Consider the following 22,143-nt stretch of genomic DNA (forward strand, 5'->3'; position numbering starts at 1 on the left):
TAAGTATTGATGGCCCTCTACTTCCTACTCACCGACAAGGTTTCCCCGAGTCGGTTATACTGTACAGATAAATAGCCCAGACGGTCTTTTTACGTGACTCCTCCTCCCAGACTGACAGACAAGTAACACATCCACCCTACCTTATTAATGGAGTTCTCCAAAGGTGCTCTGGTTGATCAGTTACATGCTTTTAACTGCAGCAGGCTGCAGGCGAGAAAGGCACTGCAGGTCAGCAACACATGTTCTATCCTCCAAATACATATCACTTTCCTGGGTTTATCAGCTAAATACCCCTGGTTCATGTGTACTCAAGCAGGGCAGGGCCGGTGCAAGATCTCTTTGCACCCTAGGCAAAACTTCAGACTAGCGCCCCTTACCTTGCAAGCCCCCCACCCCCTGGGAAGCTCTAGGTGGTCACTAGGTGGGCTGGGGTGAATTGCATCATTAGACATATACAGAGAAAAGTGACAAAACTCAAGGAATTTAAAAAGCGATAAAGTGTATTGTAAAGAAAATGTTAAAAAAATTGTGACTTTGCTCCCAATATACTTTCACTTTAAAATCCTATGTGGTACAGCCTGATAGCGGCGGCTGCACTTGATTAGACCCGCAGCAGCGGCCAGCTAGATTAATTCAGTGTCGCCCCCCCCCCCCAAGGGCTGGCGCCCCTAGGCAGCTGCCTAAAGCTGCTTAATGGTAGAGCCGGCCCTGAAGCAGGGACGTGCGGTGGGGAGAGTCAGGTGAGGCAGAGCCTTTCCTGTCATACTTACGTTTGTGCCAGAGTTTTGACTGTATAAAGTATATGAAAAATACAAAAATATGTTATAAATATCTTCTTTGCATTATTCTAATCATTTATATAGCCAAAACTCTGTAGTAAAAAGTATATGGCAGGTGAGGCAGTGCCTCACCTACCTATCTTTTCCGCACATCTCTGATCAAAACTCACCAAATTTCCTGGAATTTGTACTGCTGCAACTGTGTATAATGCCCAGATGTACGCTTTGGTTCATATATTGTGTGTAAATCTGGCTTTGGGGAAAGCCAGTGCCTCCTGAGCCATTTAGCTCACCGCACGTCCCTGAATTGTGTAGCACACTGCTCCTATTGCTATTTTTGAATAAGTCTGTCTGGTCCAAGTCAAAATAGCCAGGTGGGGGCAGCCAATGCCTGATCAACCTGACTAGGTTGAAATGAAAAGCCATGTTAGACAGCAGAACTACATCAGCATTTGTCTCCTAGCAGCAGCAGTCTCACCTTGCAATATTTTGAGTGCTCTCAGTCTGCCTGTGATGGGCACAAAAGTGTGACAGATGCAGCAGTAGATTGATGGAAGATTTGTCACACCTTTTTGCTGCTGCACCTCCCTCAGCCGCATGATCCGTCCTCCTCTAGCTGGAGCCTGGTGTTGACCGTTGATGACTCCACCACTGATGGTAGTTTGTTTAAAAACATAGGGCAGAAGCCATCAATGGTTTGCTTTCTGCACAAGCGCACTCGGCGCCTGTGCAAGTGTAAAACGCAGCTGTGATTCACCATAGGGATCAGCCATTCATATTATACCATCAGTGGCTGACCATCAATGGTGCAAGAAAAAAAAATTCCCCATCTGCATAAGATCTTTGATGGATGCTAAACCATCAATAGTTAATGGCCAACCCTAGTGGAGCTGTCCTCCATTACTCTCCCAACATATGAAGAGGTATATAATAAAAGGCTAATGCTGCTCCCTACCTCTATGGGTGAATTCAAATGTTTTGCATGCCAACAGCCACTAGATGGGACCTGATGGAGCCATTTAAGTGATTTTACTGTTATGTTGTTATGTTGTTCCGTTATTTTGACGGGCTGTTCTAGTGTATTATATATTTACACAATGTTCTGCCAATAGAAACATAAAAACTACAGAGATAAGAAACCAGTGAATCATCATTGTACATGGTTACTGGTTGTATATAATCACCCACAGCATTTTCTAGTTCTTCCTAAAAATCAACACATGAATTATATTTCTAAATTGGGGGTGATTCAGAGGTGGGCATATGTAAGCGGCCAATGTTTTACCTCTGCACAGTCTTTTGGGACCCACATGCATCCAGATGTTACCACTGGGAGACGCTGATTAAAATTTCATGTAATCCATGCTCTTGAAGCTGTGGAAAAAAATACACGATACATGTTCCCACTCAGGCCTACCGCATGAAGTGGCGTCAGTAATTAAACAGCTCTGGTAAGCCCCACAGCAAATTAAATCTGCCATAATGTGTGTGACTGTGCATCAGTCCCTATGTGTTTCTTAACAATTTTAATCTCCTACTTGGCATTAGGGAGGCAAAAAACAATCCTGGGATTGGAAGCTCCAATCCTGGGATTGCGGGATTTACCTGTCCCATTGATTTTTTAATGCTGGGCAACGTTGAGCGTCCTCAGGAGACTCAGACGCTGCCCGGCTCCCTTCTCCCGGCTCCCCTTGCCCCCGGCAGTGCGTACTGCGTAGAGTGGCATGATGTCAGAGGTCATGCTGCGCAGTCTGACACCAAACCCAGGACGCCCAGACCGCACCGCAAGCACCATGCTGCCCGCAAACCCTTCCACCTACGATGGTAAGTCTGATGCCAGCCACCCGGACTGCACCTCGCCATATGAAGCCCATGAGCCTGGCTCTCACCCACAATGGTGAGTAATTGTGTGGGCTGGGTCTTCAACGTAATTCCAGCTATCCTGGGAATCCCGGAATTTAAATTTTTTCAATCCTGATACCTGTGATTGAAAAAACTCCCGGGATTGGCCTCCCTACTACCCCTTTCACATCTCCAATGCCGGATCCCACCCGGGAATTAGAAACGGGTCCTTCCCGGGTGGGATTCGGCATTAGAGACTCTCCTACCTCTTCTGCTGGCTTCCAGATCCGGCATATTGCCGGGTCAGTTGCCATAGCGGTGAAGGGCGGAGCCGGCAGTGGGGGCGGAGGTGGAGGCGGAGCTGGGAGATGAGCTCATCTCAGCGCCGTCTCTCCCTATCTTGTAAATGGGTCCCGGATCGTCTCGACGCGGGAATCCGTTTACAGAGCCACTGACCCGGTATTCAACCCGGGAATAACACTGCTTATAACCCGGGTTGAATTACCAGGTCAGGCGACCCGGGAAATCCGACATTGGGCTTTCACAATGCACACTACCCGTGTCGACCCGGCGATATGCTGGGACGATACCGGGTCATTTGTACGGTGTGAAAGGGGTATACTTGGCAGGTATTTTAAAAGGACCTTTTTTTATATTTGCAATTTTTTTTAAATTGTTGAATGTAGCTCTGCTCCTACAAAAATGGTATATGCCCCAACTGTCCCACTATTCGGACATTGTCCTGTTGTCCCGCGGGTGGGTGGCAGTTGGGGAAGCCTCTGATCACCCGCTGCTCTGCTTTGCAAAGCAGCGGGTGATCCCTGAATAGATGCCATGCGCATGTGAACAGCATCAGTGCAGGGACGTGCGGCCCACCAGAATGTCTAAAACAGGTTTGTGCCACAAGGCAATGCCCTCACCCATTGGTATCCTGAGTGCCGGAATGGTAACTAAATCTCATCCCCTCAGTAGATTTATGTTTATTATATAAAACATACATAAATAAGCGATTAACGAAGCATTACACAACAAGATTGTAAGCTTTGATGGGCAGGTCCCTATTTACCATTTGTATCCAGTCGGACACTGACTGCATTGTGCGGTCATACTCAGCTGTTAGGGGTTACTACAGTTGAATGCTTATGTGTTAGCAGGCTGGACAGTATTTCTTAATAAGGCTCCCTGTGAAACAGAGGAAGCGTTTTATCACGTCTAATGTGCATGTGTACCAAGGTGAATGAACGAGAATAATCTGCAAATGTGACTACAGGAAATGAAACATTCATCAGTCATAAATGAAAGGCTACATTTATAATAACTTTTGTCCTAATTAGTTGTGTTGTACAATCTGTACCAAAACAGATTTACAGTTCACTGCAGTTCAAATAATTTTGGTGAGGAAATGAAAGATTGCGTAATTTATAAGGTATGTTGATGCATTTACAAATATTAGTGTAAACCAGGGGTGGGGAACCTCAGGCCGTATAAGGCCCGCAGAGCCACTTGATCCGGCCCGGCCAGGCTCACCTAGCCAGGTGCCCGCTGAGATTTTGTTACTAGTGGGCGCCTGGCTTCTTCCCCTACGCAGCAGCCGGAGGCAGGAGCTCACTCCTGAGCTCCGGCTTCCGGCTCTGGCAGTGTGCATGTGCTGCTGTGTGGTGTTATGGGAGAGATGTCCTGACTTCTCTCCCATAGTTCTGAGGAGCGAGCGGCCAGGCGAAGGGCAACGGTCCGGAAGCAGGAGCGTGGTTGGTGAGTATTGTGTTTTTTTTCTTCTTTTAATGTGTGTGTGTGTAAGCGTCGCTACTAGGGGGCATATCTAATGGGGCATAACAACTGGCTGGTGGCATATCTAATGGGGCATAACAACTGGCTGGTGGCATATCTAATGGGGCATAACTACTGACTGGTGGCATATCTAATGAGGCATAACAACTGGCTGGTGGCATATCTAATGGGGCATAACTACTGACTGGTGGCATATCTAATGGGGCATAACAAGTGATGGGGGGAATACTTACTGGGGGGCATATCTACTGGGGCATAATGACTGGGGGTATATCTACTGGGGGCATAACTACTGACTGGGGCAAAACTACTGACTGGGGGCATATCTACTGACTGGGGGCATATCTACTGGGGGCAGGCTCATTTTTAAGTTGATCATTTTTGTATGGCCCCCAAAGGATTTTATAAATATCCAAATGGCCCTGGGTAGAAAAAAGGTTCCCCACCACTGGTGTAAACCATACAGATTAAGCACACCAGTGTTATTTTTCTAGCAAAATACTGTATGTTGAGGAAAGCCCACTTAGAGGGGGTGGAGTGGGGGTCAGGGTCCTAATTTGTGTTTTGTTGTTTCGATTGGCCAGGGTTGGACTGGCCCACAGGGGAAACCCCCGGTAGGCCCCGCTGCCTGGGGCCCCACCGCCTCTTCTAGGGATCAGGTTCCATACTGTGCACTTGTACTATAAATTATACATATATTACATTCATATTGCACAGGACTATGGTGTATTTTCTACAGTGCATTGCCATTATTAATCTGGTACATTATCATGCATGCACTAGCAGTATTTACTATACTTTACTATACTATTTACTCTCTACTGATCAGCCAAACCTTTGTGGCAGCTGTCCATACCTCCTCTGAAGACTGGCCACACCCCCAAACATAGGCCCCTATAACAGCATTCCCTGGTGAGCCCTTCAAGCCCCAGTCCGACACTGCATTTGGCATTGTATTCTAACAAGCCATGGGGGTCATTCCGAGTTGTTCGCTCGGTAAATTTCTTCGCATCGCAGCGATTTTCCGCTTAGTGCGCATGCGCAATGTTCGCACTGCGACTGCGCCAAGTAAATTTTCTATGCAGTTAGGTTTTTTACTCACGGTTTTTTCTTCGTTCTGGTGATCGTAATGTGATTGACAGGAAGTGGGTGTTTCTGGGCGGAAACTGGCCGTTTTATGGGTGTGTGCGAAAAAACGCTACCGTTTCTGGGAAAAACGCGGGAGTGGCTGGAGAAACGGAGGAGTGTCTGGGCGAACGCTGGGTGTGTTTATGACGTCAAACCAGGAACGACAAGCACTGAACTGATCGCAGATGCCGAGTAAGTCTGGAGCTACTCAGAAACTGCTAAGAGGTGTGTGGTCGCAATTTTGAGAATCTTTCGTTCGCAATTTTAAGAAGCTAAGATTCACTCCCAGTAGGCAGCGGCTTAGCGTGTGTAAAGCTGCTAAAAGCAGCTTGCGAGCGAACAATTCGGAATGAGGGCCCATATACAAAATATGTGGCAAAGTAGAAATACATAAATTAAATAAATAAATATAATTAAAGTCAGAACTGTAATGGGGAAAAAGTACTAGTACTGGACTAGTAATAGACCAGATCCTCCAGTATGACCCCTTCTATCTTGTTCCAAATGCTCTGCTTATGGACTCTCCTCTTAACTTACAGTATGTTTGCCGTCACCTATGTTGAACTAGTTCATTGAAAGAAAGGTGTATTACCACAGGGGGGACAATTATAAATTAAGAGGAGAGTCCAGGAGAAAAGCATTTTGTACCTGATAGAAGGGGTTATGTTGGCGGTTGTAACAGACTCTGCGTGAGATGTTTAATGGTGAGCATTGTAGTGGTAGGAGTCTGACTCCTCCGGCCTCAACACAGTCCCCGCCCCCAAATCAGAGGACAATTGCAGTATGGTGGGTAGAGTAGCTCTCTATAATGCCCACCCCCACTGAATTTACCCCAGTACTTAATTTACAGCGACTGGAGCCATTTAAGAGATCAGTACGGCCATCCCTGATTATTTAATTTCTAAGTACAGTTAACACTGTGTTTCATTCCCCTGAAAAACAGCACTGAAGCATACTTTGTAAATCAGTTCAGTCTAAAAGATTGTGAAATGTAAAATGAACTTGCATTTTAGGTTTAGTTATCTTTTTGTATTCAATTATACCCCTTTCACACCATAGCTATAACCCGGTAAATTTCCGGTTTTTAAACCTTCCAAAACAGGTCTAGCTGCAGTCTGAAAGCGCCACATTGAATTTACCGGTTACAGAATACCGGTATTTTAAAACGGGTAAAAAGCAGGGTCCTACACGGTTCAGACCCGTTTAATTGTGCAATGTGAAACGCTCAGAAACAGTATTTCCAAGCCACAGAAGGTGATAGGCTGTCTCCATGCGTGATGTTACCAAGCAGAAGCAGGAAATAAACTGGAGGAAACACATGAGAGTGAAGAAGTGTTTTATTATACAGAAGAGAATTTAATATGGCAAACTGAAGTGATGAGGAGGTTAGGGACCTGCTTAGGATCAAAGGGGATGAAGAAATTGCTACACAAATCACTGGGACAGTGAAGGATGCAATAATCTACAAAAACATGGTAAAGATGCTTGAAGCTGCTGGGTTCCAGCGTACGACTACCCAAATTATTAATAAGTTGAAGGCCCTTAGACGGAACTTTCACAAAGTACACGACCATAACAGGAACAGGAGTGGAGCTGCCTGCATGGAGTGGCAGTACTACGAACAGTGTTGCAGCGTATTTGGCCACACAGCGCTTGCCACTCCGGTGAGCTTGTCATCAAGCATCGCAGCAGCTGAAACAAGGCAGTTACCAGTGGCAGAAACAAGCCAGGCCTGTGCTGCGGAATCCTTGTGCATTACAGATCCTGTGCCACTATCCCAGTCCCCACCATCGTCGTCACTCTTACTTGATGAGGACACACAACAGACGCAAACCGTAGTGACTGAGCCAACCGTCGTGCCTGAGACAAGAAATGAAGGCATCACCACAACACCCAATTTGCAGCGGAAGGAACGCAGGCTGTGACCAGTCAGTGCCCGATTCCAGGAACAACGCCCTTACGTGGAAACAGTAAGTACAACACTCCAAAATACATAAATAATTAACATAACCTACTAATGATAACTAACTACTAACGTAAACTAGAATCTCAACTATAAACATAACTACATTTAATATTAACAGTAATTTAACATATGACAACTATAAATGAATAATCTTGCAGAGTGTATGCAGTGTGTAGGTGGGAGGAGGCCACAAACACATTTGCAAACTCTGCTGCTTTTGTAATGTATTCTTGAAAAATAACGCCTTTTTTATATATATTTTTTGTCCACGGTATATAATGTACCCGCAAGGAGACGCCGTCCCAACAAAACTTAACAAGCTGCTTGAATTATGACGACTGTACTAGCAGAGAAAATTGAGCAGATGCACACTGCCATGGCAGCTCGAGAGGATGCCCGCCTCGAGCGCTTTCTGCAGGCTCAGCAGGACATGAACAATACCCTCATGTCCCACATTAATATGGATACAAGGGAATGCCTGAGGGAAATGCAGGACTTCCTAATGGCATGTCAAAGGGAAATGCAGTCATTTCAGATCTCATTATTTGAAAGATTTTTTTCCAACAGGGAACGTCCACACACAATGGCACCTCAGCAACCACCTACAAACATCCCTCAACACTATCCACACTATGGCCCTTCCTCCTACTATGATCAAACCCAACCTCAACACACCCTACCTCACTATACCCCTCCTCAATATACCCATCCTCCACAAACCTACCCTCAATATACACCAACGGAATCTATCCATCCTCCACAAACCCACCCTCAATACACCGCACCTGAATCTGACCATCCTCCACATACACAACCACCTCCTGAAATGGAGACAACTCCTGACTCTCCTGTTTACAGGATGTTACTTTGAGAGGTTATTGTTTCTAACATTTTCTGGTTTATAATGCAAGTATATTGCATACAATGTTAATGCATACGTTTTGGATACCAAGCTTTTCAATTATTAAAAATTATAAGGTATATGACTGGTTGTTAAGCCTGTGTACACGTGTATCATTTCAAATTGGGACAGCACATAAACATTAACCAGGTTTATTTGAACGGAACACACAAATGACATGAGTATACAACAAACTGAAAAAAATTCCGCCAATAATGAGGGAAGGTTGGACATTATAGCAGCCCTGATCTGTTCTGCACTTCCCGAATGTTCGCCCATATAGGTATTGGATTCAGGTGCAGGGTACGCAGCTGAGTTCTGAATGGCCCACTCTGGCAGAAATTCCTTCCTCTGAAATTCGCACAGGTTGTGAAGAATACAGCAAGCCGCAACAATGTTCGGCATGTTTGCAAGGACCACATCATTGTGCTTCATAAGGCAGCGCCGATGTCCCTTTAAGCATCCAAATGCATCTTCCACAACCATTCTTGCAGAGCACGGGGTGTGCGTGAAGGCAACTTGATTAGGTGTCAGTCTAACATGTTGGGTGTACCCCTTCATCAGCCATCTTCGTAAGGGGTAGGCTGCATCACCGATTATGTGGACTTGAATTTCCACTCCGTCCACAAATTTAGATTTCTAGTATAAAAATAGAAAAAGATTCACATTAGCAAAGAAGAATTGGTATATGCACATCATCACACTCCTGCATGAGGGTCAATGGTCGTTGAATGACATTACATAGCTCATGGGACTGCATCCTCTACTGTCCAACTGTCTTGGAACGACACATCCCACCATGCCCTACTACATTTCTGCTATTAGACAATGCTAAATCTGGGCCACAGCATACTGAGAAATGTATTACCAAACCAGCTGGAAAGGCGACGTTGTACAGCCATAATCTAAGCATTACTCATTCGTATATACCACTCAAAATGACCCATCCCATTTGGTTCCAAATGCTCTGATACTGGGCTTTCCTCACTGTATGATTGCCGTGACCTGTGTATAAACACCCTTCTCATCAATTAACTACTTCAACACGGGTGATGGTGGTCATACAGGGGGAAAGTCCTGGAGCAGTTTATGTTGGAATGGAATATTGATGCTATGGCAATTTATAATAAAGTACATGTACACCAGGCCCTGCAATTCCAAATTGTAATGAATATATATATTTACATTACTCTCTTGGAAAAAGCCGTCCACCTTGCTTGTCCTCTGCTACATGGTATAGATCAGAATTTGCAAGCACACGTGCATCATGTGAACGACCCGGCCATCCAATGAAAACATCTGTGAAACTAAATATAAATATATATATTTACTTTTTATAGTAGGTTGCAAAAATACACTTCATTAAAAAACACAATGGACAGAAGATTCTTACCAATACTTATGATCGATCACAGCTTGCAAAACAATTGAATGCCATCCTTTTCTGTAATGATAATCCGCTGGATTGTCCTCAGGAGCAATTATAGGGATGTGGGTTCCATCTTTTGTGCCAGCGCACTGCGGGTATCCATTTGAAGCAAACCCCTGAATGGTCTTGTCTAAACGATGGCCTTGCAGCAGACAAATAAATCTATGGTATAGATTGTCCACCAAAGCTCAGGTCACTTCATGAACAGTGTTGCAAACAGTAGATATCCCGAAGAAATTGTGCGATATTCGCCAGGAGTGGCGTACCACCACAAAGCAATGACAAGCCTCCTGATTGGCTCTACTAGTCGACGGAAGTTTATCATTTGTCTACTGAGTGCTGGGGTCAATAGATCCAAAAGGTGATGGAATGTCTCACGTGACATTCTAAAGTGAGCCTTCCACTGCAGATCCTGAAAGTAAAGGACACTCTGCATAAACACATCACCACTCGGACAATCTCTAGCCCACAATCTTCGCTGTGTGGACAGATTTAAGCCTATAATGGTGTTCATGGAAGCAGATATAAAAGACCTCCTCCTGCGCAGGTATTGTCGCCATAAAAGGGCTCTCTCTCGCAAGACATTGCGCATACTCCTCCCATACTCTGACAAACACTGCAGTCTTCTCCTACTCCTCTTAAAACAGCAGATTACCAAGCTACATAATGTGAGAATAGCAAATATCCTCTCATAAGCAGAATCCAGAAGTAGTACAGCTGAAACAATCACAAAGTCGCTGGAGACGTGCTCTGTCTGCCATGATTGCTGCACTGATCAAAGCACTCCCCACCCCCTGCTTTATTGTGTAAAAATTTCAAATGTGTGGGTCAGAAAGGTCCATTTAAAATGACAACCACTGTTTTCTATGGGTGAAATGGGTTCAGTGTGAAAGGTACCAAAACGGTAATGAAACGGTAATATACCGGTTACAACATGCAATGTGAAAGGGATTTAACTGCTCAGACCCGTTTTAAGACCCGTTTTAAGAAACGTTTTAAAAGCAGGGTTTGCGATGTGAAAGCAGCATTACTGAAGGTTTTCCCCAATTATACTCATTAAAGTGTATTATATGATACCGGATGTAAGATCTGGATATATCCTGTGGTAGACAGTCAGTAAGGACTATTTACCATACTTGCCTACTCTCCCGGAATGGCCGGGAGGCTCCCGAAAATCGAGTGACCCTCCCGGCCCCCCCGGAAGAGCAGGCAGGTCTCCCGATTTATGGGGTCCTCTCTGCCCGGCCGCCCCCTTAGCGAGTAGAGTGGGAGGTCCGGGCAGGAGATGACGCAATTCTTGTTGAATCACGTCATCATAGCCACGCCCCCTGCTATATAATGCCGGTAATAGCGGCATTACACAGCGGGGGGCGTGGCTTACATAACGCGATTCCCGCAGCCACGCTCCATCCCGCCTCCGCCACGCCCCGTCTCGCCTCTGGCCCACCCCCCTCTGGACGTAACCTCACTGCCCGCCCCCCTGCTGAGCCGACCTGGCTGCTCTCTCCCGGAGAGAGCAGACTAGAAGTCGGCAAGTATGCTATTTACAAACGTGCAAACCCACAGCACAAATACTCAGTGTATCCGGATGTGTGTTTCAGTGTGGGTGAGGGTCACTTTTATGCCTTCTGTTGCAATAAAAATAGGATTTTGATAACCTACCGATAAATCCTTTTCTCCTAGTCCGTAGAGGATGCTGGGGATGACATCAAGACCATGGGGTATAGACGGGATCCGCAGGAGACATGGGCACTCTAAAGACTTTTCATTGGGTGTGAACTGGCTCCTCCCTCTATGCCCCTCCTCCAGACCTCAGTTGTAGGAACTGTGCCCAGGGAGACTGACATTTCGAGGAAAGGAATTACTTAACTAGTGGTGAGATATCTACCAACTCACACCCTCAACCATGCCGCACACATGGCATTCAACATAACACACGCCAACAGGCATGAACTAATTGCAGCAACATGCTGAAACCAAGATAACACAACTTGTGTAACTGTAATAACTAAACTGCAGGTAAAGTACGCACTGGGACGGGCGCCCAGCATGCTGTACGGACTAGGAGAAAAGGATTTACCGGTAGGTTATCAAAATCCTATTTTCTCATACGTCCTAGAGGATGCTGGGGACGACATCAAGACCATGGGGTCTATACCAAAGCTCCAGTACGGGCGGGAGAGTGCAGATGACCCTGCAGCACCGATTGGCCAAACTTTAGGTCCTCATCGGCCAAGGTGTCAAACTTATAGAGCTTAGCAAATGTGTTTGACCCTGACCAAGTAGCTGTAGTTGTAATGCAGAGTAATGCCGAGACCCCCCGGGCAGCCGCCCAGGATGAGCCCACTTTCCTAGTGGAGTGGGCCTTTACCGACGTCGGTAACGGCAATCCAGCCGCAGTATGAGCTTGCTGAATCGTATTTATAATCCAACGTGCAATAGTCTGCTTGGAAGCAGGACAGCCAATCTTGTTGTGATCATACAGGACAAACAGGGCCTCTGTTTTCCGTATACGAGCTGTTCTAGCAACATAGATTTTCAAAGCGCTAACCACATCTGGAGACTTTGAATCAGTGAATGTGTCAGTAACTACTGGCACCACATTAGGTTGGTTTATGTGAAAAGCAGAAACCACCTTTGGAAGAAAATGTTGGCGAGTCCGCAACTCTGCCTTATCTTCATGGAAAATCAGGTAAGGGCTCTTGTGAGACAAGGCCCCCAATTCAGACACCCGCCTTGCAGATGCCAATGCCAAAAGCATCACCACTTTCCAAGTGAGAAACTTCAACTCTATCTTTTGTAGGGCTCAAACCAATCCGATTGAAGGAACTGCAATACCACGTTAAGGTCCCATGGGGCACTGGAGGCACGAATGGAGGCTGGATGTGCAGAACCCCTTTCACGAAGGTCTGAACCTCTGGAAGAGAGGCCAATTGTTTTTGGAAGAACACTGACAAGGCCGAAATTTGGACCTTGATTGATCCCAATCGTAGGCCCGTCTCCACACCATCCTGCAAAAAATGGAGAAAACGTCCTAAGCGAAACTCTTCCGTAGGAGCTTTCTTGGATTCACATCAAGACACATATTTTCTCCAAATACGGTGGTAATGTTTTGACGTTACTCCCTTTCTGGCTTGAATAAGGGGGGATGATGACCTCCTTAGGAATACCCTTCCTGGCTAGGATACGGCGCTCAACAGCCATGCCGTCAAACGTAGCCGCGGTAAGTCTTGGTACACACATGGCCCCTGCTGCAGCAGGTCCTCCCGAGGAGGAAGAGGCCGAGGATCTCCTATGAGTAACTGTTGAAGATCTGGGTACCAAGCCCTTCTTGGCCAGTCTGGGGCAATGAAGATTGCTTGAACCCTTGTCTATCTTATGATCCTGAGTACTTTTGGGATCAGCGAAAGTGGAGGGAAAACATACACTGACGGAAACACCCACTAGGTCACCAGTGCATCCACTGCTACTGCTTGAGGGTCTCTCGACCTGGAACAGTATCTCTGAAGCTTCTTGTTGAGACGAGACGCCATCATGTCTATTTGAGGAACTCCCCAAAGACTTGCCACCTCTGCGAAGACTTCTTGGTGGAGGCCCCACTCTCCTGGATGGAGATCGTGTCTGCTGAGGAAGTCTGCTTCCCAGTTGTCTACTCCCGGAATGAATATTGCCGACAGAGCTTGTAGATGTTTTTCTTCCCAGCAGAGGATTTTTATCGCCCTGCCATTGCCGCTCTGCTTTTCGTTCCGCCCTGCCTGTTTATGTATGTGACTGCTGTTACATTGTCCGCCTGGATCTGCACGGGACGGTCTTAAAGATGTACCGCTTGTTGAAGGCCGTTGTAAATGGCTCTTAGCTCCAGCACGTTTATGTGAAGGCAGGCTTCCTGATGTGACCAACGTCCCTGGAAGTTTTCTCCCTGAGAGACTGCTCCCCGGCCTCGGAGACTTGCATCCGTGGTTGCTATGTCCCAGTCCTGAATGCCTAACCTGCGTCCCTCTAGCAGGTGAGAGCTGTGCAACCACCACAGGAGCAAAATCCTGGTTTTTGACGACAGGATTATCTTTCTGTGCATGTGTAGGTGTGACCCTGACCACTTGTCCAACAGGTCCCACTGGAATACTCTGGCATGGAACCTGCCAAACTGTATGGCCTCGTAGGCCGCCACCATCTTCCTCAACAACCAAATGCACTGATGGATCGACACACTTGATGGTTTCAATATCTGTTTTAACAATTTCTGGATTTCCAGAGCCTTTTCCAGCGGAAGAAATACTCTCTGAACTTCTGTGTCCAGAATCATCCAGAGGAAAGACAACCTTGTCGTCGGTTCCAACTGTGACTTTGGGTAATTTATGATCCACTCATGTTGTTGGAGTATTGACAGGGAGAGGGATATGTTTTGTAATAACTGCTCCCTGGATCTCGCCTTTATCAGGAGGTCGCCCAGATAAGGGATTATATAAACTCCTTTCTGACAAAGGAGGACCATCATCTCCGCCATCACCTTGGTGAATACCCTCGGCGCCGTGGAGAGACCAAAAGGTAACGTCTGGAATTGGTAATGGCAATCCTGAATTGCGAATCTCAGATAAGCCTGGTGAGGAGGATAAATGGGAACATGCAGGTAAGCATCCTTTATGTCCCCCGACACCAAGTAGTCCCCCTCCTCCAGACTGGCAATCACCACCCAAAGTGATTCCATCTTGAACTCGAACCTTTTCAGAAAGAAATTCAGATTTTTTTAGATTTAGGATCGGCCTGACCGAGCCGTCCGGCTTCGGAACAACAAAAAGGCTTGAATAAAACCCCCGCCCTTGTTGTGACAACGGTACCAGGACTATGACCTGGTCTTGACATCATTTTTTGGATTGCCGCTGTTACTGCTTCTCTCTCTGGCGGAGAAGCTGGCAAGGTCGATTTGAAAAATCGGCATGGGGGAACGTCTTGAAACTCTAGTTTGTATCCCTGGGATACTATTTGCAACACCCAGGGGTCCAGGCCAGACAGAATCCAATCCTGGCTGAAGAGTTTGAGACGTGCCCCCACCCGAGCGGCCTCCCGCAAGGGAGTTCCAGCGTCATGCTGGGGATTTGGCAGAATTAGGGGTAGACTTTTGCTCTTGGGAACCTGGAGCCTGTGTGGGCTTCTTTCCCCTTCCCTTTCCTGCAAGGAAGGGAGAACCTCTCGTCTTTTTTGTATTTATTGGGCCGAAAGGACTGCATTTGCGGGTGATAGGTCTTTTTTGCCGGTGCAGGCGCAGAGGGCAAAATTGTTGACTTACCTGCGGTAGCCGCCGAGACCAGTGCCAGATTAAGGTACACATGGGCCTGGAGCTGAAATTCATGAAGGGCCTAATGTGCCGCTGCAGGGGGTGTGGCCAATGTTGCAGGTGATTATTTTTTTGAGGGGTCATGTCCAATGGTGTGTGGGCCCTACTGTGGCGGTGGTCTGCACATGGCATGGCATGTGCTATGGGGTGCAGACAGCACTATGAAGAGCATGCTGGATTGGTGATGGTCTATGGTGGGGTCATCTCATAATATTACTGATATTATATATATATATATATATATATATATATATATAGATAACTATATATATATATATATATATATATATATATATATATATATATATATATATATAGTTATCTAGCTAGGGAGATGGGACAGACCTAGGAGAGGAGCCTGGCCTTGAAAGATAGTGTGAGGGGAGGGAAAAAAGGATGGCACACCAGTCCGGGGTAGGGAAAGGAGGGGAGAGCAGTCTGGGGTGATAGTGTATGGTGGGAACATCTCGTGTCATTACTCTGAGATGGTACAGAAGAAAAAAACAACAAATTTTATAATATATATATATATATGGGTTGGGTATGCATGACCCGCATCCCGGCAGCGGTATGCCAGCTGGCGCAAGTCGCCCCTTGCAGGCTTGCTGTGGTCACCACAGGTTCTATTCTCACTCTATGGGTGTCATGGACACCCACAAATGGGAATAGTCCCTGTTGGCTGGCATGCCAACCGTCAGGATTTTCAGGGGGCGGAATGAAGAGGGAGGTGCTGTGACCGGCGGTCACATAACTTCATCCCATATATATATATATATATATATATATATATATATATATAATAGTAATTTCAGAGAGCCTGTCCTCCTGAATGCATGCAAAATGGGAGGGAGGGCATGTGCCAAAATGGCTCTTACAGACAGAACAAAGAGAGGAGTCAAGAACGTGCAGGATTGGCCGGGGAGGGGGGGTCGATTTGTGGTGGTGATGGGGACTGAACAGGTAAAGAAAAGAGGATGAGCATCAATCACAGTGGTGGGCAGGGCAAACTAAAATGTCCTGGCAGGTGGTTCCTTTGCCAGTGTAGTTTAAGCACCGCCCACTGGTTCCTTGGCAGAACTCTTGCCAGCTGCTCTGCTTTGCCTGCTGGAACTTCTCCTTGCTGCTAAGTCCCGGGGCTGCCTTTTCTGAGCTCAAAGGATTAGTGTGCGGGGACAGGTCTGGTGGGTGACAGAGCGAGTGTGGAGGGACAGGTCTGGTGTGTGACAGGGTGAGGGGATAGGTCTGGTAGGGGACAGGGTGAGGGTGCGGGGATAGGTCTGGTAGGGGACATGGTGAGGGGGCGGGGATAGGTCTGGTAAGGGACAGGGTGAGGGTGCAGGATCATGTCTGGTAAGGGACAGGGAGAGGGTGCAGGATCATGTCTGGTAGGGAACAGGGTGAGGGTGCTGGGATAGGTCTGGTAGGGGACAGGGTGAGGGTGTGGGGATAGGTCTAGTAGGGGACAGGGTGAGGGTGTGGGGATAGGTCTAGTAGGGGACAGGGTGAGGGTGTGGGGATAGGTCTGGTAGGGGACAGGGTGAGGGGACAGGTCAGGTAGGGGATAGGGTGAGGGGACAGGTCTGGTAGGGGACAGGGTGAGGGTGCGGGGATAGGTCTTGTAGGGGACAGGGTGAGGGTGCGGGGATAGGTCTGGTAGGGGACATGGTGAGGGGGCGGGGATAGGTCTGGTAAGGGACAGGGTGAGGGTGCAGGATCATGTCTGGTAGGGAACAGGGTGAGGGTACTGGGACTGGTAGGGGACAGGGTGAGGGTGTGGGGATAGGTCTAGTAGGGGACAGGGTGAGGGTGTGGGGATAGGTCTGGTAGGGGACAGGGTGAGGGGACAGGTCAGGTAGGGGACAGGTCAGGTAGGGGATAGGGTGAGGGGACAGGTCTGGTAGGGGACAGGGTGAGGGTGCGGGGATAGGTCTGGTAGGGGACAGGATGAGGGTGCGGGGACAGGTCTGGTAGGGGACAGGGTGAGGGTGCGGGGACAGGTCTGGTAGGGGACAGGGTGAGGGTGCGGGGATAGGTCTGGTAGGGGACAGGGTGAGGGTGCGGGGATAGGTCTAGTAGGGGACAGGGTGAGGGTGTGGGGATAGGTCTGGTAGGGGACAGGGTGAGAGTGCGGGGATAGGTCTGGTAGGGGACAGGGTGAGAGTGCGGGGATAGGTCTGGTAGGGGACAGGGTGCAGGGACAGGTCAGGTAGGGGACAGGTCTGGTAGGGGATAGGGTGAGGGGACAGGTCTGGTAGGGGACAGGATGAGGGTGCGGGGACAGGTCTGGTAGGGGACAGGGTGAGGGTGCGGGGACAGGTCTGGTAGGGGACAGGGTGAGGGTGCGGGGACAGGTCTGGTAGGGGACAGGGTGAGGGTGCGGGGATAGGTCTGGTAGGGGACAGGGTGAGGGTGCAGGGACAGGTCTGGTAGGGGACAGGGTGAGGGTGCAGGGACAGGTCTGGTAGGGGACAGGGTGAGGGGACAGGTCTGGTAGGGGACATGGTGAGAGAGTCTGTGCAGGCAGGTATGGGCACAGGTACAGCTCCCCCCCCCCCCCCATTTTGTCCTTTCACAGCAACCCCCACCCCGCAATATTAACCTTACATTGGTAACCTCCCTTCAATATTTTCTACCACATCACAGTACTTATCCACAGTGTCCTCATCACAGGCAACGCCAGCAAACAATAAAATTACCTTGTAATAAACGCCCCTGCGCCTTCACCAGCTCCCCTGGCAGCCTGGACTGACGTGACACTGAGAACACTGGAAGAGTGGAGATAAGGGAGGCGGAGCTGCTCGGCCACAACACAAACACAACGGCCGGGTACGAGTGCCTCCCGTCCGCAGCCAGCCATGCGCATGTGGCTGCGGATGGCCATCAATATGTGACATATAGCAGTCTGAGGGGGGGATTGTCAGATGGCTACCCGACGTGCCCCCAGCTCAACCAGCCCCTGTGATTCCTAGCCCGGCTCCAGCCTGGAGCTGAAAGCTGGAGGCGGAGCTTGGCTAGAATAAAACCTAGATGCACGGGGGAGGAGCCTCATGCTGGTGCGGGCCGTGCATCTGGCTGCAAAAAAAAACTCCTAAATGACACGGAGGGGACACGTGCCTGGGTGCCCGCCCCGACCCCCCCCCCCCCCCCCCCCGCAACCCTGAGTCCGCCACTACGGCAGAGGGGAGTATGACGGCCGCTGACAGCTTGTGCGTTGTGACAGGAAAAAGTTTTTTCCTGTCACCACTGTCAGTCTCCTTGGGCCTATTTTCATGGGGAGGCCTGGAGCTGCAGCTCCATCCGCCCCATTGTTAATCCGGCCCTGGCCGAGACTAACGCATCCAGGCTATTGCCAAATAAGGCCTCACCTTTATATGGGAGAGCCTCCATGTTTCTTTTGGAATCTGCATCCGCGCTCCACTGGTGAATCCATAACGCCTGCCTAGCCGATACTGCCATGGTTGCGGCTTGTGAACTCAAGAGTCCAATATCCTTCATTGCTTCCAGCATGTAGGCGGCAGCGTCCTTGATATTCCCTAACTTAAGGAGTATCTCATCTTTATCAATCGTGTCAATTTCTGATGACACGCTTTCTGACCATTTTTCAATAGCGCGACTCACCCATGCGCAGGCAATAGTGGGCCTGAGCAGTGTACCATTGGTAACATAAATGATTTCAATGTCATTTCCATTTTGCGGTCTGCCGGCTCTTTAAGAGAAGCCGTGCCAGGAGCAGGGAGAATTACCTTCTTTGTCAACCTGGAAAGTGCACTGTCTAACACAGGGGGTGACTCCCATTTTTTCCTGTCTTCAACCGGGAAAGGATAAGCTATGTGAATCCTTTTGGGAATACAACATTTTTATCAGGATTCACCCACATCCCTTCAACAGAGCATTTAGTTTGTGTGAAGCAGGGAACGTGACTTTGGATTTCTTTTCCTTACATAAATAAGCTTTCTCCTGAGGTACAGGAGTGCTTTCTGTAACCTCCAACACGGCCCTTATAGCCACAATCATATATTGTATACTTTTTGCCAATTTATGATCTATTTCTCTGGATTCACTATTGTCGACACAAGAATCAGAATCCTTGTCGGTATCAGTGTTTACAACATTTGCAAATGGTCTCTTATGTGACCCAGAGGGGCCGCCCACATAAGGAATAACAGCATCCTGAAAAATCACATCTTCCACAGATTTTCTCCAGCATGCAGCCTTAGATTCAGACTTATCCAATCTACGGTTAATCAGATGCATACTGTCACGTAGCTCTTTCACCCATGCAGGCTCTTGGTGTGCCGGTAGCACCACCACATTACAACTCTGTGTCCCTAAAATGGCTTCCTCCGGAGAGGAACTCCCTGCCTCAGACATGCCTCACACGTGTACACCACACTCACAAACACACTGGGACTTATTTTGGGGACAGACACACAGTAAAACCTATCAGAGGGACATAGGATAGGAGCAGCCAGTTCACAAACCTAGCGCCAGTATTGCCTGTGAACACAGTATGTCCACAGCCCAAAAGCACTTTTAAATAGTAATATACACTATCAAATGCACCACAATCGCTTTGTGCCCCCCCTTTATAGCACCCTGTATTTGTCAGAAGTGGAGGAGAGGACCAGCGTGTTCTCTGCAGCCTGATGAGAAAGAGAAAATGGTGCTGAGTAGTGTGCTGGCTGCCTGAGGAAGAAGCTCCGCCCTTTTTACCTCAGAAACTTTTCATAATATTTATACTGGCGGGGGTAGGGCTGTGCCTGGACATCTTATGCCCCCTTTTAGCCAGTTTGAGGTAATTTTCTTGCTGCCCCGGGCGCCCCCCCCCCCCCCCCCCGCGCCCCGCACCCTGTAGTGCCTGTGTGTGTGGGCAGCAATGGCGCGCTATGCTCCCGCCAGCCACGCCGCATCTCAGCCGTCATTTACTTGATTAAAGATCATTCTTCTTATACTCACCTGTCTTCTGACTTCTGGCTCTGTGAGGGGGGTGACGGCGTGCTGTGGGAGTGAGCATCTAGACACGGCTAGCGTTCAGTTCCCTTCAGGAGCTAATGGTGTCCTGTCAGCCAGAAGCAGAGCCATGAAACTCTGAGGAAGTTGGTTCTGCTTCTGCCCCCTCAGTCCCACGAAGCAGGGAGTCTGATGCTAGCAGATCTCCCTGAAAATCAAAAACCTAACATAAGTCTTTTCAGAGAAACTCAGTAGAGCTCCTCAGAGGGCATCCAGTCGACCTGTGCACATTTCTAAAACTGAGGTCTGGAGGAGGGGCATAGAGGGAGGAGCCAGTTCACACCCAATGAAAAGTCTTTAGAGTGCCCATGTCTCCTGCGGATCCCGTCTATACCCCATGGTCTTGATGTCATCCCCAGCATCCTCTAGGACATATGAGAAAATGTGGTAATACAAGATTTAATGTTGTGGAAGTGGATTGCTTAATACCACTTAACTGGCATGGTCAGATTTCATGCAACTGCGCCGTCCAACCCTGCCCCCCCCCCCCCCCCCCCCCCGTTTTTTACGAGGAGATCCGTTCTGCAGATGTGCATAATGTAATGTTTGAATATTTAGAAAAATACTTTTTCAACTTTATTAAATAAAATAAATTTTAAAAAACAATGTTGTTAACGCTTTTGAAGGGAAAAATCGCCAGTTAAGTGGTTAAAAAAGAGGGGAGAAGAGGATGTATTTACCTGCTTTGTCTAAGGGGTATGGTCTTCTCTCTACAGAATACAATTTGGGGGCATATTAATGCGTTAATCTGCAATTCAACTTAACGTGGCTGCAAGTTTTTCCTATTCGGTTAGCCACACAAATTAAGCTGCTGTATTTTTCCAATAGGATTTAATACATATTTTTTTCTCTAAGCTCCTGAGAAGGTGAACCATTTCTGACACCCCCCTTTCCTCCCCCATATCATTAATACGGAAATTATTAGGTTTTCATTATCTGAATTAATTATGCCAATAATTATAAGTCATTGTTTGGGGAGATATTGTACAAAGTGACGAATAATGGGTAAAAAGATGTGGGTGCTGTATGGATGGGACAGGTGTTTTTAATCTTGCAGATAGGAGTTGCAGGTGTTTTTTTTCTTCAAATGACACAAACATCTATTTACAAGCCTTTTATGCACACAGAATTAAATTACTGAATTTATTTTCATAAAAATTTTGTTTTCTATCATTCTATCATACTTTTATTTAAAAAAGAAAGTAGATGAAATACTCAGCGTTTCCCATGTTTAAATTTTCCAGTTATTACATAATCAATGAGTTGGATGTAACTGTCAACATATTAAAAATAATCAGTAGCTTAGTAGCTCTTCCAACACACCCTATGAGTTGGCTGCCCAGTGTTGTTTTATTTTTTGGGTGTCGCCAGTAGCCCTGATCCCCAGCTTTTCTTTCTATTCAGTTTTATAATCACTTTAACATTGCGAGATGGGTTTAAAGTTTTCCTTGTGTTATCAATGTTGCCATTCCAAGGCTTTTGGGTACACAACATTTTTGTCTTCCCATTTCAATTTCTGTCAGTTATTTTAGTTAATTGATTAATGGTTATTTCAGTCAGTTATTTCAGGTCATTTTATGGTTATTTCTGTCAGTTATTACAGTTCATTAAAGTTTTCATCCAAATCCATGCAGTGGCAGGCCTAGAACAGGCTCCCTGTGTCAAAGTTATGTCCAGTGTACACCAACAGGAGGTCCAACCGACCCCAACCCCCTAGTATGTCTTCTAGAATCCAATGTTACCACTCTGTGAAGTTTAATTCCAAATCCATCCAGTGGAAGGCCCAGAACAGGCTCCCTGGGTCAAAGTTACATTCAACCATGAAGTCTGACAAACCCCAACCCCCTAGTATGACTTCTGGGATCCAATGTTACCACTCTGTGAAGTTTTCTTCCAAATCCATCAAGTGGAAGGCCCAGAACAGGCTTCCGGGGTCAAAGTTCTAGCCAGCGTACACCAACGGGAGGT

Source organism: Pseudophryne corroboree, chromosome 1, assembly GCF_028390025.1.
Source record: "Pseudophryne corroboree isolate aPseCor3 chromosome 1, aPseCor3.hap2, whole genome shotgun sequence".
NCBI lineage: Eukaryota > Metazoa > Chordata > Amphibia > Anura > Myobatrachidae > Pseudophryne > Pseudophryne corroboree.